Source organism: Dicentrarchus labrax, unplaced genomic scaffold (genome assembly GCF_905237075.1).
Source record: "Dicentrarchus labrax unplaced genomic scaffold, dlabrax2021, whole genome shotgun sequence".
Lineage (NCBI taxonomy): Eukaryota > Metazoa > Chordata > Actinopteri > Moronidae > Dicentrarchus > Dicentrarchus labrax.
In genome coordinates this window covers 12,509,784-12,527,296 of record NW_026136710.1, presented here as the reverse complement: position 1 = coordinate 12,527,296, position 17,513 = coordinate 12,509,784, and the positions used below count along the sequence as shown (strand labels likewise).

Sequence of the window (17,513 nt, the reverse complement as noted above, 5' to 3'; positions counted from 1 at the left end):
TTAGTCAGCATTTGGGATAAACCAACTAGTGAACTGAGATACACAAAAGAGAGAGAAGTAAATCTTAAAGAGTAAAATAAAACAACATTGTTTTATTGTCATGTGGCCATGTTGGATGTTTTGAGACAAATGATTTGAAAGAAATCAGAAAAAACAACAATCCACCTGATCATCATCTTCACCTTCACAAAGATATTTGAGAGGTACATTTTCAGTTGTTAGGAGTCCTAAATTTCTCTTTGTTTGGTTAAAATATCTTCCTTCAAATCCCTCTGAGCAAAAGACTTTGGCCTCATATACTTTATACATACTATATTATCTAGGTAATTAATAGTCTCTTCCCCTGCCCATTCATTTCTGCAGTTATTTTTATATATTTTTTTATTTTAACTTGTGATAATAAATAAAAATTCACACTCAGTTAGCTTTCCAACTTTTGCCTGCATGAGTCAAAAACATTTTTATCCTACCCGCACAAACAACATTGCATAATCTGAGTATAACAATGGTGCCAAGGCGTGAATATAATGGAACATTTGACTGTGTGTAACTCAAAATAATAACAGCAAAGTTCAAAAGGCAACAAAAAAAAAAAAGAAAGAGGAAAATAAAAGCGTGACAATCTTTCAGTCTCAGCCCATCTGCACACCCAGGGTCATAATTCTCACAGCAGATGTCCAGGGATGCAGGGCAAAAAGTATGTAATGATGTTAATATACAGAGCCAATTAGACACACACTCTCTCTCTCTCTCTCTCTCTCTCTCTCTCTCTCCCACTCTCTCTCTCTCTCTCTCTCTCTCTCTCTCTCTCTCTCTCTCTCTCTCTCTCTCTCTCTCTCTCTCTCTCTCTCTCTCTCTCTCTCTCACGAACTGTGTTTCATAGTGCAAAGCGGAGAAATGAGCAGATTTTTGCCCTCTTCTCTCTGGGGAATTTTTGTTCTCTGACATCTGTGTTTCTGCCTCCTCTGCTCCAGGGAGAGGCAAAATATCTTCACTCCATTGCGCCTATACCCCCCCCCCACACACACACACACACACACACACTTCAACATCAGCTTGCTTTAACTCCTCTGTGAATCTCATCAAGTGCAGCCAAGTGTCACCAACGCTAAGCCATTGTTAGTCTGTACAGTCATTATCAGGTGTAACCACATTATCTTATCAACATCCTCTCCTTTTTTTATGATGAATCAATAGAAATCCTCATGTTTTGACCTTAACTTTGAATTATGTCATTCTTTTAAAAAAATGGCTGAAACTTGCTTATTAAAAATAAAAATTATATCTCTAGCATTTTCTTTATATGTTGCTCTTCATATGCCCCTCCCTCTCTATTTTGCACTCCCCTTCTGTAGACATTGGGCTGCAGCAGGGGACATACAAGCCTCAGGGTGCAATATGGCCCATTTAATGTCCACAGAGACAGAGAATAAAATAAAAACAACAGGAAAATGTGGTGTGCAGTAATAAACAATATAAACATACTAAATACTAGCATAACATATATACTAGAGAAAAAAATTGAAATTATTTAAATAGATGATGCTAAAAATGTTTTCTTCTTTCTTTTTTTTAGAACTCTTTTGCGGGCCATGTCACTTTCTATTTTTGCATTTATCCCCCACCCCCCAAACCCTACCACCCCGACATCACCCACTCCAACACTTAGCACAGTCAGATGGCAAAACTAACTTTTCATGGCAAGCGCTGCAAAGCACACAGCTGCTGCTCTTCACAAGCAGCACAGTTACTGGGAACATATGCAACGTAATATCGCAGTATACGGTTGATGCCCAGGCTGAAGAATAATGAGCTTTAGACAAAACAAGAAGAAGGTCCACCTGCTCACTTATTCTGGAGTTTTGAAGCCAGTTAAGAATGACCTGTAAACATGTTTGCATATATAAAATATTAAATATTAATACAATCTAATTCAAGAAAAAGGTTATTGCAAACTGGACCACAGGAGTGCATGGACCAGCTGAGAGAGGGACCCCAGACTCCAGACAATAACATCTTTGATCAAATAAAAGACATTATAAAAATTAATAAAGCATGAAATACTGACATATATTGTAGGGGAAAAGATCAGAATTTTAACTGTGAGCAAAATTGAAACATATGTTTTGACATTTTTGTGGTACTCTTCATAATTTTAATATTTCATCCTAGAATAAATCACTTTTGAAGTAGAAATGCAAACAAAGCTGACTTATATATCCTATATATGTACTTTCTGCAGTGACACGGGACAGTTTTTTTTTTTAAATCCTGAAATCCTCCCTGACTCTCTGATCACATCTTGCCTCCCTATTAACCTTGTCCCCCGGCACAGTTTGGTATTACTGAAAGATTCATCAGTGGGATAAATAATTAACCACACAGCAGCTTGGGGCCTACAAGGTGAAGAAAGAGCTCCCTCATCTGAATCATCAAAACATTTTGCCCACTCATCTAATGAGGACTTTGTGTAGGACATAATATCAACACTAAAATGAGACCATCAGGATCACATGGAACAACTATTAACCTAGAAATTGATACTTTGACAAAACTCAAGTTTCAAGTTCAGATGAAAGCCATGCTGTCAATAAACTGATATTGCAGTTAACTGAATGCTCCACTGAACCACAGCGCAGCTCATTTAATAATCAAATATTCATCCATGAGGTCAGTCAGTCCGTCTTAAATAACTTTCACTACAGTTCCTGGAATATGTTTAACTTTTTGTCATGCAGGTTTGCAAGACCATCATGTGATAGAACTATCCAAAGTAAAAGGACAACCACAGTTTCTTCATGTATAATTGAAATATTGATAATTATGCAAAACCCTTATGGAGTGTGCATTAAACTTATCTCAGTGTGAGTGGCCAACAACTAGTTCAACAGGAAAACATATTTACACAATGGCCTGAAAAAAAGAGGACAAATAAAACACCAATAAAAAAATAAAAAATCACCAATAAGAATTCTAACATTGATGAAATGGAACAGAATTTGTCCAAAAAACACTTGATTAAATTCAGTTTGAGTGTGTATGATGAGGTTGTCATTGCTCAGAACAGAAGTCTGAATCTATCATGAAGTGCTGGGAGGTCTGCTCGAATCATTTTTGACGCTTCTTTTTATAGTCCGACGCAGCAGCTGAGAGTCGTTTGGAGTTAGATTTTCAAACTTTGTCAGGATACTTTTACTGCAGAAGTAAAAGTTAATTAAAGATTTGCTCCCTATGCCAACTCTCATGCCAGTTGCTAATGCTAATCTACATTGTTGTCGTCGTCAGGGCTGTTTTTCCCTATATGCACTACAAACAACAGCAAAGGTCTCACTCTCATTAACATTGGATATCTATATTACATTTGGTGCTATCAGCATATCATTATGTTATTATAGCATTTGGAAAAATGGTCATGGACGAAGGCAGAGGCAGCAAATAAAAAGTTATTCTCTACTCTCACAGATGGCGTTGTCAGGGCTGTTTTCAGTGTCGGAGCTCGAAGAAATATCCGGGGGGGCGACAAGGCTAATAGCAGGGGTGCACCAGATGACTTACTGGCAAGTGCAAACATAGTCGTGCACATTGAAAGTGAAGCCATTTGATGGTACGAGAAAACTTTAAGGAAAAAAATATATATATAATGCCATCTTGTCGCTTTCCTAATAATCGGATTAACAAGGAGAAATCACATAGGTATACAAATAAAGCACATGTTTTAGAAATTCATCAAAATGACAGAAAGCCACATACTCCAGCTAGTCCCTCCTCTGGTACAAGTCAGCAAGAAAACATATCTTCTTACTCCCAAACAGGGCTCATGGGGTAGGTGTGGAGACTGACCTGTTTAGGCCCATCTTCCCCTAAATCATCCAGTGTCAGACTCAACAGCACCGTCAGCCCGGCAGGATGGAGGAGGGCTAGTCTGTGACACTCACAGCTACTCTGATGATTGAAAAAAGTAACAACATCCTGAGCCCTTGGCCGTGGAGAAAATGCATGGCTGAAAATGGGATTGAAATATTCAGTTAGTGTAGCCAACTGAATCTAACCTTCACCTTACATGTAAAATGCTACGTAACATCTTTCTAGCCTGACAATGGATTTTCAGTCCCCACAGTCATTAGAAAACATTGACATGCTTTATACATGTGAGAGGGCAAAGTGAATGAAGTGGAAAGGGTGGTGTGGACTGTGGCTGTATTAAACTGTATTAAACATTACATATTACAGTTATTGAGATGTCCTAGGACCTAGAGCATTTTGCATCGTCTTGAGTATAAACAAGTCAGTAAATAGCAGTGGATCATGAGGGAGGTGTGTTATGAACAACAAAGCAGTCTTTACATAAACGTTATAAAGGTTTGGGTCGGAGCCAAATGACAGTAATCATTAGGACATGTGAGGTTTCCTTGGGTGTTTCTTCTTCTGTGTGTAGTAGTTCACAGGTTAGAGGTTGCATCCCAGCTCCTCGTGAAAATTCGGAGTATTTCCACTTACTGGTTTACTGTTAACATGCTCTCTGATGTTTTTCCTTTTCCTCTCTTTGTAATCTCTCTAGGAGGAGGAGGCCCGAGGAGGCTTTTGTTTATCTGGGCACTGGTTCATTTCAAAGAAGTATGGATGTAATTGGTTTTATCAACTTTTGGGAGTTGAGTTGAGTTTTGTGAGTTTTTTACAACTGACAAGTCAGTAAAATAATTATTTTATTTATTTTATATTATTTGAAATACTCAATTACTTTGAGTAGAGAATAACTAAAAAAACCTATTTATAGTCGTTAATATGTTTTATTCTGGGATATACTATGGCTGTATTTTTAGCTCACCAATGCTAGTATCTGAATTCTTTTTACAAAAGAACTAAACAAAAATGCATGTCTGTATGTGTCTTTGGTACCTGTATCAATTGGAAATATTGGATATTTGTGTCACTTAAAATCTTAACAGTGTAACTCTTTGTATCTAAGTCCCTGCAGTCTACATCTCCCACCACCAGACATATCTGGTTTCCTGACATGACGTTCACAGTTTTCCACCCAGGACCAGACCTGCAGTATGTGGCATCACAAACTGGTTAAATGTGCATGACAAGGAAGGAAATTGCACACCATTCGAGTGCCAGCAATTGTTTTTATTTCACGTGAACCAACCAAAATACTGTGGAAGCCGACTTTTACAACCATTGTTATTCATTCTACAGTCTGCGTTCCTTCCCGAGAGAGTCACAAAACCCTTCCTAGGAAGCTATAAACATGTTAGGTTAAGGATTTTCCTGCCCAATTCCTTTTGTATTAACATTTTGTATATACTTTAACATTTACACATTTATTGCACTCGCCAACGGCAAAGTAAGCCATCTGTGGTACATTACTGCAAGGCACATATAAGAAGACCAGGTGCAGTTGACAGTCTGAGCCTGGGGTCTGTGATGGATGTGGATGTGTGCCTGGTGCTTTTGGGGAGATCAGGCTGATCTCAGCAAGCCGTTTTTTTAAAATGTACCTGTAGCGACGATGTCACCACAGGGTCTTAAACAAGATAATTTTTCTGTTGGAAGATAAATGTTAGTTGCAGAGTCAAAATGCAATGGGTTGTTACTGCCAAAGTGATTTGAAGTAAAACAAACACAGTCAGTGTTTATCATTAAATTGAGCTTTATCGCATTACAGGGAAGATAACCTGTTAACTGCAGCTCACAGTCAGCACTGTTACGAAGCGGCGAAACAGTTAAGAAAGGTTTATAACACAACAGGCGTGTTAAAGCGTAATCTAGTTGATAGCTCATTATGCACATTGGACTAACAAACTGTCAGAAACAAAGCATCCATTTTCTTGAAATTACTCTCTGAATGGATGGGTAAGAGGACAGGGTGATGTGTTCATGTGCTTATTTCCAATCAGCCTCAGCTGTATGAGGAGGTGTTAATTCCTTTGAGCTTAAACTGCTTAATTTCCACCCACTCCAATAATGGTTTCATCTCTGTAAATGGAGGGCTGGTGCAGTTCAATCAGTGTTACTGTTACCAGACACAGCGGGTGTGTTTCACTTTGAATGTGGTGGATAAAAGGGGTGAAATAAAGACTACTGCAACTTGTTGGTGAATTTTTACTAATGAAAGAACAAATGCAGTAATTGGAGCTCTAATTCTAAGCACAAATGTTGTGTTTATATGGATTTTATGGTTACATTGGGTCTAGATAAGAAGCACTCATATTAGGTGTTCACCTCAATTGAACATATTCACATAGAAGAACTGTATGCAAATATGCTATATTCTATATTTATTCTGATTCCTGTTCTCCATACACATGTGAAAATCAATTGAAATTCCCATGTAGAAGTCATATAGTAAAACAAACAATTTCAGTTGCTGGAGTTCAACAACATAAGACAATATTTCTGATAAATGTTTGAACTATGCCTTTCATACCTGTTTTAGCTGTTTTTTTAAGCATGTACTGCAGAAATTATCTTCAATGTGCACGTCTGTCTTTCCCCAGCTCCTCTGTTACATTCCATTCTGTTTTTTGCTCTTCAGTGGTGACTCAGCCAGATGAAAATTGTTTTGGAACCATTTATGCCTTAGAGAAAAACAAAAACAATATTTTGGTCACTCATCTATCAGCCTCCGAGTGCATTGTAATGCATGTTAGCAATTATATGACACAAACTACGCATTAGCAAAGACGAGACAAATAACTGTTAGGGACCATGAATCATTTTCCTGAAGAATGTAAAGGTTACAGTCAGCTGAAAAGATGCCTCTGACTGAAAGATCCCATGCACTAAAGGTGCAGTGCACACGTACGGTACTGTAGGATGGTGGATTTGAGTGAATAGGGGCTGGCATGGGTGGGTGGGGGGTTTGGTTTGACGCAGGGAGGGCAGAATAATAACTATGCACTATTTATAGGAACACAACGACCTACAGTATGGTATCCTTGTAAAATATGCTCCAGCAACATCTCTGTGTGCTTCTCGACTATGAAGATATACATTATGACACACTGACTTATATTTTACTGAGATTAATTGGCTTCATAATTGAAAGTAAATGATCTGACTTCTTGTGATTACAATGCAGTGCTGCAGGCATCCACACTATGTTGCGCTGAAAAGAATAGTTCTGTGACACTAAGCTAATGCAACAATAATTAACATTAATATGCATGTGTTTCCTGGCTAGGTTTTTTTTATTTACAGGTTGTGTAAAGGTCATTAGTTACTCTTTAAAATCCCTGCAGTGCACAAATTCAGCTATAACAGATGCAATGGTATACATTCGTCCCACAGAGAATGAGACAAGTACTTCTGTCTAGATGCTTTAATTTGTAATCTTATATTAGATATTTAATATTATTAGACTTTGTATTAATTATCTCTTAACAATTTACAACAAAATCATTCCTATGGAAGCCTAATATTCATTTTCTTGAATCCTATACTCTCACCCAAGCAAAGACCAAATACTTTGCAGCATGACCCAGCCTTATATCTACACTGTAGTTGTTCAGATAAAACTACAGTGAACACCATAGCCTGTTCAATTGTTCAACCACCATGATATAGCCAATGATAAGCAACCCCTATGAAAACTCTTCTTAAATGATATCTCTTGACATGGTATTAAAATTAAGTTGTGTGTGATTATAAGTCTACAGGGTCATCAGGTGGGCACCCTCTCAACAACCACTTCCTTCTTTACCTGCACCCACACACTCAACACAGCCCTCCGCTGCAGGTTATATTCACTTTTTGTCCACCGTCTAACAGCATGCTAACCAACTACAACCTTCTAACACCATGTCAAGTTGTCCAGCATGCCGCTCACCAAACACCAGCCAAACAATCACCCTCAGCTACCTCATTAAAGTGAGCAACAAATCACACTCCTACCTACCACACCACATTAGACTAACAATATGTCAGGCTAATTAGCATGCCTATTGAGCTACCAAATGAACCAAACAACCTGTTAAACCAACAACTAACAGTGTGCTAAACTAACATAGCAGTTTACTGCCCGGCACACCATACAATCAATCATCTACACTTCTGGCAATCACCAAAGCATACACTTCTGTTTACAGCATCATGAGTTAACATTACAGATTCTGCTCTTACCTGTCATCCAAGTCACTCACCTTTCTTCTATCTCACCGCCAACAACTAGCACTGGCTGCATTGTCAGCTATATTTTCCACTGCCTGCTTTTGGGTCTGCCCTCTTATAGCAAGTTGAGTTAACAGGGTCAAAAACAGATCTGCCAACAAAACCCCTACAGTGGCTGGATCTCAGGTTTCCAACCTCGCTCCTCTGGTTCTGCAGCCAACTCTTTATATCTAAGCTTCTTCCTCTCATAGGCCATTTCTGTTGTATCCTCACATATTACTGTCAGCTCCACAAAATACACAACAAACTGTGTTTCTTTGGTTTCATATTAGTGGTAGTTATTTACTCAGGGACTTAAATCTACTCTCAGTTTTCTGTGTTCAGGCTTTTAGCTGCCCTACATCATGCTTGTTTAAAATGGCTTGCTGCCTGATGTGTTCACCCTTATAAACAAACAAAATGTAATTTCTTTCATCCAAGAGTTTACTCCTTAGAGAGACTCTAAATAGCTGCTTACTGACTCTTTGGCATGTCTCCAGTTGTTTGCCCTTAAGACAAGCTTTATTTTTCACTTGAACAGAATGCATCAAAGTGAAGCTAATGCCTAGAAACATAAAGGACATATCATCACTAAACCATATACTATGACTTTTAAGGGGAGTGAAGAACATGATAAATTTCATGAATCTAATCCTGCCTGTTTCCTTTCCCCACATTTCCCTCAAACCAAGTTTCTTCTCTTCTACACTTTCCCAACTCATTACTTGGCCCTGCTTTTCCTGAGGGACTTGCACATAGCAGCCTTTTCTTGCCTCTGAATCTCCTCTACAACCAGTTTCCTCCTGCCAACTGCAATTGTTTTGCTCCATGTAGATTGTTCTATGCTTAATAGCCTACCCACCACCCATGTCTGCCCTACCATATCCATATGTCAAAATGCTGCTTGTCCTTGCTGTGATGGTTGGCTCTGTATTCTGTACTGCTACATCTCTAGACTCTGAATGCGTCATCTACGGCCTCGCTTTTTCACATTTATTCTGTTAAACTGGTTATAGGGAGCTCCAAAATCCTTTTTCCATACAAGGTCACACTGCTGAGGTACTGTGGGGCTCCAAGCCACTTTCTAATTCTGTCTAGCTTCTCTACTACCTTTGAAATAGGTACTTCATACACTGTGACGACCCACAACAATCGTGGCAGCAAAGCAAACTACAGCCTGGAAGGACTGGTGTCTCCCTGCTCCCTACCATCCACTGCATGCTGCCTTAACCTTCGGGTCTGCTCCTCATCACTGAGTTCAAGTTCAAGTTCAAGACCTTTATTTGTATTTGGGGGGCAATTAATTTTGCTGCAGTGGCAAAAAAAAATAAATAAATAACAAAACAACAACAGCAACACAGGGAGAAACATACGGATAAAATGGGGACAGCTACGCATACATAACCACATAAAAAAAAAGGTCAAGTACACATTATTGACAGAACAGGCTGATTTTAACAATTCACAGAGTTGAGAGAAATAGCAGAGGGTATGAAAGAGAATTTATATCTGTTAGTTTTGGCTGGTGGTTGTCTGAGGCAGGAACCAGACGGTAGTAGCTTAAATTCTGAGTGCAGGGGGTGAGTACTGTCAGACATTCTGCCTTATTTAGCACGTTTGTTGTACAGTTCAAGTAGTTGAGTCCCAGTGATTCTGCTGCTGACTTATTTCACGATAATGTGTTTTTCTGGTTGAGAGAAGCATACCAGCAATGTGAAAAAATAAAAACTGACTGAAGATTTATATCATCAGGGATCTGGAACTTCATCACACCACCTACCTAAACCTTCACTGCTGGAATCCTCTTTAATGGACTATTGATTTCGCCAAACTGCTTCTGTCTGAATGAAGTTGAAATTATGGTACCAGAACCTATACATTAGTGATGATGTTTCACTGGCGATGATAGGACTGAAAATATACACACCATCTCCCCCTTGTGTTGAAGTTTTAACTGGCCATTGGCAGCACTGGACAGAATGCATTTAAATCATATCAATGTGCAATCCCTCATGAATTGAAATTGTTCTTTATGGAATGTATGCATCATTAATTTACACCACACAATACATTTTAAACATACTGTAGACACTATATATAGTCTGGCTACACCCTTACCATCTGCACTAAGTCAGATAAAGTCGGTATTTGTATAATCCAAAATGTGCCTTTATAATCGGTATCTGACATCCTTTATCCCTAGACCCTTGATTCACGTAAGGAAAATCTCCTAAATTAAAACCATTAATGAGAGAAAAAAAAACTTCTCAGAAGATAAATTTTAAACATCCTGCAGCTCTTACAGGCAAGATTAGTGTTGTAGTTAATATTGGTTAATTAAAACAGCTTAGTGTAAACTAATTATCAATTCAAGATTATGTTAAAAGGTATTATAAATAACCAAATCACTAATGTTTCACTGCTTTTCTTTTAAATGTTTCTAATGTGTCCCATAATAATGTGTTTTATGCCTATAAACTGTGGAACTCACTGCTCCTGAATATTAGAACGCTTTCTCTGTATTTTTAAGAGGAAATTAAAAACCTATCACTTTAATCTGGCTTTTACTTTGAAGTAATATTATAGCCTTCAGGTTTTAATCATTGGTTTTTAAATGATTTGTCACCTTTGTGTTCATTCATATATCGGCTTTTATATTTTTGATGTTTTACATTTTACTGTTTTTACTGTATTCATTCAGCCTTGCAAAATGTAATTTATAATTTATTTTTGTTTTCGTTTGTTTCAGTTTGTTATGTGAAGCACTTTGGGCTGCATGTTTGTATGAAAGGAGCTATATAAATAAAGTTGAGTTGACTTAAATAGCAGTGGCAGGGTCAAAGCAGCTCACTCTTGCGGCACTGGACCCATGGTTTGCCGGAGGGTCAGCACCCTGGACAGCGACAGTAGATGCCACCTTTGCCAGAGCACATTCAGCACCTCGGTCAGTGACTGCCACACTGGACCACCAGGGACAGTCGAGCAGTATTGACGGCACTGTAGGTCAATGGCCCTCTGGCCCTGCCACAGTTTGTATCTTCCCTAGGACAGATGCTTGTGTTTTGTGTCTCTCTTCAGGTCCAGATAGGTGGAGAGAATAATAGTGCATGTGGCCAGTCCATCAAGAATGCATTTAGGATCAGCGTCCCCATTCCTTTCATCTCTTTCTCTTTCTCACACTATTTATCTTGTTTGGTGAACTTACACATTCAAACATCCACTCAGCAACACTAATCAGCCGATTTACCATTTCATACATTTAGTTAATGTATTTTGTAGCAAATTCTAAACTTTAACATGACTGATTTCCCAGTACAACTGTGTGCATTTCCCTGCCTTTGTCATGGCAAAAGAGCCAGGTCATGACAGTAGCTACAGCCCACCCGAGGCTATAAAAAAGAGCAGTCAGAGCAAAAAGAAAGGGATCTGGGTTAGTGCTAAAAAAATAAAATTAAAAATTAAATGATCTGACATCTGAATCTGACACACTTGTATATTACACTGAGACACTTCCAGCACAAACACTAGTACATTCGCTAATTGTTGGTCAAAATATAGCAACACCTATAGCAGTTCATTCAAATATCACATTGTATTGTCTTTTCCCCCCACAGGCTAACCCTGTGTGATCATGTGTAATGAGCTGATGGATTATCAGATTGTCTTTCCTCCACCCTGGCTGGCAGTCTTGGTAATCTAGCCCACATGCTCAGTCTTGTTTTCCACTGCTGCAGTTACCTGCATGGCTGAAACTGTGGTGCTTTGTAATCTTTGTGCTAACTTACTCTATTTGTATTTGGAAATGAGGAGCTGGCAGCAGCATTGCTCTCATGAGAGTCATGTTTCCAGTCTGGGCTTGTGCCACTTCACAGAGCTTGAGGGTAGACTGGCCATCTGGAGAATTTAGGGGATTTGGGATCATCAACATGTGTTGCATTATCAAAAACACAAAGAAATCTAATTCTGTTTGGTAGCCCTGGTGTAGCCTCGTCAACCAGCTCAGCACAAGTGAGTGAGAGATCACAAGCTCATCACATCTTATGACTCACTCACTTCACTTAGGCACTCCTCATTTGTCACACCTGACACTGACGTCAACATTACACTTACTTTCAAGATGCTTTTAGAGGCAGAAAGGAGTATGACATGTACTGTATGGGCACAGAGCTTTCACAGCTAATGGTGGTGGAATTATTTTATTATGTCTTGCATTTAAAGGAACAATATGCAATATATTTACTATGTTAAAAAATAAAATTACAATCATCAGACATTAAGGAAACATGTTACATTTAAAATACTATCTTAATAATAATAATGTTACTGGTTGTGTATTCTCATTTTAAATTTACATTTCTGTTTATGTTTTGTCCTGTGTGATTGTTCTGACTGGACTGCCTGTTTTGACACACCGGGTTGCCAGGTATGAACCTAATTTCTGCGCAACACAGCGAGCTGCAGCCAGAGGATCAGCATAGATAATGTTGGAGTCTGTCCAACCTAAACAGCCTCTGCCTCTTTCTAAAGAGCAACAGGACCAGAAAGGACTTGAAGACTGATGTTGAGTTTGCTTAGAACACCTGCTCAGAGCAGATGAGCATTGTTTAGCTCAGGGTGCTCAGGAGATGTTTATTTTTGGAGTATTATAGTTTGGTCCATGGGCTCAGCCTTACTCAGATTTCATGCAGGCTGTGGAGTAGTTTGACCGCTATCTTACACACAGAGGAGCGTACTGGACAACAACCAGCATGACAGAAACATAAGTCCGACTGTAAACTGACTCAATTGGCAAAATGTGATTTATCAATAACGTTACATCCAAATCAAAAGTACTCTACAAACGTTACTGATGCCCACCCCTGTATTAGCTATTTCTCTATCTTATCCAATAAAAAACATTTGTACTATGCAGTGTACAGACCAGCTGTTTTTAGTAAATTATTTTGTAGATACATTAAACAGCAAATATATTTATTCATCATCACAGGATGTAATAAACTCAACTTTATGACAGAAAGGGTTTTATGTGTATTTAAGTTTCCAGGAGCTGTGGCTGGGACTGCTCTCCATGTGACAAATGAACATAGATTGGATTGCCAACATGACTGCATTAACGCAATGGGACATAGTGGCTCATAAGAGGCTCATAAGAGGTTAATTGACTCATGAAGCTCTTTAGAATATCATCAGGAACAAGCATTGGCTGAAGTAAATTCATATGTATCTGAAGTTTAGTTAATATGTGTGTTTGTTTTTGAACAACGAGAATACAAAGCTAAATAAATGAAATTACTAAATCTTGACCCATGGTTGTATTTCTTCACAGATCTCCAGTGGACCTTGAGTCTGTCCACAATCACATACCGCTGTGTGATTCAGCCATCCCGCCTTTGAGGCAGAACCCTGCTGGCAGCACTAGACTACAACAACCACAAGGACCAACCAGACAGGACGAAACCTGATGGAAGCAAACAGTGAGTTGGTCCAAGGAAGGAAAAGCGGTGAACAAGAGACAGGGTCATGGGCGGCCAAGGTCCACTGATGCAACTGGGGAGTGAAGGCTGGCTTGTGTGGTCCGATCCAACAGACGAGCTATTGTAGCTCAAACTGCTGAAAAAGTAAATGCTGGTTCTGATAGAAAGGTGTCAGAACAAACAGTGCATCACAGTTTGTTGGTATGGGGCTGCATAACATTATGACCACCAGGGTGCCCAGGGGGTCATAATGTAGTCTTATCAGTGCAAATGTATCTTGTTTATATAATAGAGTGGATACTTTATAGGGTAGCCTAATTCTCCACTCAACTCTCTTTGTTCAAGAACTAGTCCACAGTAACACAGTAACAGTACAGTCTTTGTCTAATTATTCTCAACAGAGCCAGACAGACTGATGAGCAGCAGCTTCCACTGGAGTAAGAGCCTCAAACCTGTGCCCAGACTCACTTTATAATCCTCATGTTGTTTCATATAATAATTTATATCTGTATTAGGGCATTTTTTGCATTGCTTTTCCAGTAAGGTCATTACACTGCCTTGAGTTATATTGCAGTTCCATTATGGTAAGAATTACTTGAATCTCGACACTAGTAATAACAGCTGAAATCTTTGATTACTATATTTTATTATTGTTGTTCTATTATTATTATTATTACTGATCTTAATATTGCTGGTATCATTAGTTTAGTCATATACTTTGTACAACGGTTAGTTCTAAGATATTTTTCACAACTGTAACTCGTGTTTGTCACAACAATTATCAACAACTCAGTTTTATTACAAATCCCATTTAATGTCTATGGACATTGTATTCTCTGTATTGCTCTGTAAATGGGACATTTATACAAATGAATAATAAAATAGTTAATGACGTTAATGTGGTCTTTCTTTCATCAACCTAAACACTCACCTTTACTGATGTGTTAATTTTAAAGTAATAATTAGTAAAGTAATAGTTATTGTTGTATTATTGTTCATGAGTTACTCAAGTACGAAAACAAATAAAACATAAATAAACATACAGTATATACATAACAAACATAAATCAGAGTAAACTCTAACTGGAATGATCTTCTTTAAAACATTAAAAATGTTTATTTGAAAAAAGTTTTGCTGACCTGATGATCCACTGAGGGAAGAAGGTCATGTGTTGTAGGTTCAGTGTCCTCAACCTGGCAACCCAGGCAAGACAGCTTGCTGCAATGTTTTGAATTTGACTGCAGTTCCCGTTTTAAACACTTGCTGTCAGTTTCCTGCACAGTCCACCAAGTTTGAGCCTTGAGTCAACAGATGTGTGAGAAGTCTGGGGATTTGTCCTGTGAGATCAATTCAAATATAAAATAAAATGAAATGAAGTTAGTAGTTATTCTTTAGTGAAACAATCAGAACCACATAAAACTGTGCCGTGTTGAATGCTGTTATTATCAAACTGCCAGTAAAAAAGTAAAAGTAATTAGTCATTATAAACAAATATTAAACCTTTAAATTGTATTTTATTCTAAATTGTTATTATTATTTTATTTTTTTACTGAGAGACACTAAAGTCACAGGCGCATTTGGTTTTACTGCTCTCGGCACTTTGCACACTTCACATAACTTACACACATCTCATCCTTCACTTATTCCCAAAATGCTGCTTTCTTGTTAAAAAAAACCTTTTGTAGCTTTATTTAAGTATCTCTCAGTGATAGACTATCATACATGGTTTTATTATCATAAGATAAGAGGGTTAAAGTGAGAAAGTAGAACGTTTTTGCTTCATAAGAGAACATTATATTGTACATTCATTCCTGAAAATATTTATTAAGTATTTAAAATGATTTGTGACAAAAGGAAATTCAAACTTACTCTAAATCGTAATGTGATTAAATAGCAGAGTTTTACTGGAGAATTTAAAAGCTCTATAACTACTTGTCATAATCATGAAGTAATAAGTTTAGATAAGATTACTTAGCTACTATCACTTTACTTGAGGGGGCACAGAAATACTTACCAGTTATTAAGTAATAGTTACTTAAGTTAATCAGGAGCAACTCATAAAGAAAAAGGTCAGTATGTCTATTCACAGATATTTATTAGTAAGTAATCATTACTTGATGATTCATTTTTACGTTCATTATCCACTGGTCCTCCATTAGTGATCATTATCAGGTCGTTACTCACTTGATCATTAATAAATATAAAATGTATATATAATATTTTGTGTGGAATGTTTAATGTGGCCTTATTACTGTGTGTAAGACAGTAAAACAGTTAAGATTAATTAAATTACAGATACAGTACTTTACAGGCAAAGTCTAACATGGTCCTTGTTTGGAGGATTTCAGCGCGGCATTAGATAAAAGACCCCTGTGTCCTGTGTCACTGACATAGAGGTCACATCCAGTACAATGGCTGGAGAATAGTGGGAAATGTTGCAGGAAAAGCACAGAGCAGGAAACGCTCTAGCAATGTTGCGCAAGAGTGAAACTGATTCATGGCATCTGTGAAATCCGGTTCATGTTCAAAAGAATTGCTGTGTGTCAAGTTGCTGATAAAACATTTCAACAACAGACCAATTTTCTTTCATACATTGAATTGAACTTTAGATACTCACCACAATTACACAGAAAATGCAGTAGTAAGGGTATAAATACTGAGCGGTACATGACTCATGATGATTTAATGCATGATGTATCATGAATTGCTGTTGCTCATCATTGACAAATAGTCAATTCACTTTTAAGAAGAACACAATTTTATATCCTCATTTTGTAAAATATGCCAAAAACAAAATGCCATGTTATTCACATTCTAATATTATTTAAGTCTATACAATAGTCTATATAGTGTATATTTTGAATAGTGCTGAGGTTATTTCCCTGCCTTGTTGCATTGTGAGTACATTGGGTTTCCCCAAGAGAGTTGAATTTAATTTGGTCAAAACAATAAGAATAATAGAACAATAGGACGGTGGTGAAACGAACACTACACCACTGTGACTTTATGTGATTAGTTCTCACGCAAAAGGACATCAGTTGAGAAATATTATTTATAAATTCACTGATTTGTGATCAAGTTAGCCTGATGTTAGTTGACCCATGTATTTGCTCAGTCCCTCTAAAAAACAGTACAGTACTTGTTCTCATATGTTTTAACCAAACTGTCCGGATGCAAATATTTACATAAACACCGTTACATAATGAACCTTTTGTGTTAATCAACTGTTCAGGTAAACTCACCCAGCCAAATCTTTGTCAGGTGTCCAGACTGAGAGCTAGAGTGGCACACATAGATCCATGCCAATCCATGTTAATCACATATCAATAATGTATTAATCAACTATGAATTAACACTGATTATCTATTAAGGATCCAGTGTGTAACATTCAGAATGAACTATTGGCAGAAATTGAATATAGGCCTTTATTTTCATTATAATCATGTGAAAATAAGAATAGTTAGATTTTACTACAGACACAGAGGGTCGCCTTCCATTGAGTCCGCCATGTTAAACCGCCGTGGTTGCACAGTTGCTCAGAAGGGACAACCATAGTTTCTCCTGGGCACTTGGAAGGAGAAGATGAAGGGAGGGCTACTGTCTGCAACATATACAGTACATACAAAGTCTGCAACTACACTGCTAGATGCCACTAAATCCAACACACGCACTGGACCTTATGTGTGAATGAATCTCATAAAGCCAGAGTGATTTATGTTAGAGGGCAACAACAGGAATTCATATGAATTCATGAACCACGCATTAAATACCACCAACTGGGAATACCCTGACATCATGGTTATTTCCACAGTTCTGGGAACTGGAGTCAGAGAAACAGACTATGCTCATTTACAGCGTTTATACAGTCCAGCAACTCCATCCCTTGGA

At 37.9% G+C, this 17,513-nt stretch overlaps 1 long non-coding RNA gene across 1 annotated transcript; it reads right to left on the bottom strand.

Annotated features, from left to right (window-relative positions):
* Window positions 1-3,524: 3,524 nt before the first annotated feature.
* Window positions 3,525-14,939, bottom strand: LOC127370494 (uncharacterized). The gene is made up of 3 exons (XR_007886239.1): window positions 14,765-14,939; window positions 6,431-6,581; window positions 3,525-4,000 (listed from the first exon to the last, which is right to left on the bottom strand). It is a non-coding gene; the product is annotated as an uncharacterized LOC127370494 (long non-coding RNA).
* Window positions 14,940-17,513: the final 2,574 nt, after the last annotated feature.